Here is a 1,414-nt window from a genome sequence, read left to right on the forward strand (position 1 = left end):
CCCCCTCCTCCAGAGCCCACGCCATGCCGCACAGCCACCGCAGCTCCATGAGACTTCCACAGCCAGAACCAATGGATTCCCTCACCCAGGAGGGATGCTGGGCACTGGCCCTCCTGAAGACTAGTGCAGTGAAGCCACCACACTGCCGCAGGTAAATTGGTCTGGAGAGAATTCTTGGAGCCAGGATGGTGGAGGTGGGGAAAGCAGGCACCCGCCGGCGGCCCACGCGAGAGGGGCTGCGCGCCCTCCGGGTATCTGTGTGGTGGGGGGAGGGGCACGCCCCCGCCAGCTGCCCATGCTGGAGGGGGGCCATGAGCCCCACTGGCTGCCCGCGCTGGCGGGGCACGTCCCCACCGGCTGTCTGCATGGGAAGCGGGAGATGGGATGCATGCCCCGCCATCTGCAGGTTTGGGTTTCCTTGGACAGGCCAAAGAAGACTATTACCTATACACTGGATTACTGAAAGTCACTGTGAGTCTGATGACAACAGTAGCAGCACTCACAAGAGGACCAACATCCTAAATGCACCACATATTTTGTTCTGTTGAATGCTTCTGCAAAAAGATGGTTAGACCTGGGGAAGTCTTTTCACAATTCTCAGTACTCTTGAGAGGTCAGTCACACCTGACTTTCACAATGCAATTTGTCTCTTGATTTCCTGGCTGCTGTTACCAAGAATGTTGGCTGTGGAATCCAGTAACCTAAAATTGTTAACTATCTCAATCTCTTCATCATTCACACTGATGCTGCCAATTGTCCCAGTGGAGAGAATCTTTGTTTTCTTGATGTTGAGCTTCAATCTGTATTGAAGGCTGTAGTCCTCGACCTTTTGCAGCCAGCGCTTCAGGTCCTCCTCCATTTCAACAACCAGAGTTGTCTCATCTGCATAACTCAGCTTGTTGACTCTTCCATTAATCCTGAGGCCACATTCCTACTTGTACAGCCCAGCATCTTAGAGGATCTGTTCTGCATACAGATTGAATAGGTCTGGAGATAAAATACATCCCTTGTGGGCTCCCTTCTTTATTTTGAACCATGCAGTGTCTCCTTGTTCTGTTCTGACAACTGCCCCTTGGTCCAAGTATAGATTTCACATAAGCACAATCAAATGTTCTGGGATTCACATTCTTCTCAAAGTTAGCCATAGCTTGTTGTGATCCACACAGTCAAAACCCTTTGTATAGCCAAGCAAAAGCAATTTTTTATTCTGTTGTTGTTGTTATGTGCCATCGAGTCGTTTCCGACTCATAGCGACCCTATGCACAACAGCCCTAAACCCTGCTCTATCCTGTGTCAACCGCACCGTCTCTGACACACCCATCCAGATTACCACAGTCACCAAATCAATCCATCTCATAGAGGGTCTTCCCCTCCTGCGCTGTCCCTCCACCCTCCCAAGCATGATGTCCCTCTC

General features: G+C 51.0%; 1 pseudogene; it reads left to right on the forward strand.

Moving 5' to 3' along the window:
- The first annotated feature begins 185 nt into the window (after nt 1-185).
- LOC102861242 overlaps nt 186-1,414 on the forward strand; it is an 80,340-nt pseudogene continuing 79,111 nt past the window's right edge.

Source organism: Elephantulus edwardii, unplaced genomic scaffold, assembly GCF_000299155.1.
Source record: "Elephantulus edwardii isolate Elephantulus edwardi_28Jun2011 unplaced genomic scaffold, EleEdw1.0 scaffold00149, whole genome shotgun sequence".
NCBI classification, from domain to species: Eukaryota; Metazoa; Chordata; class Mammalia; order Macroscelidea; family Macroscelididae; genus Elephantulus; species Elephantulus edwardii.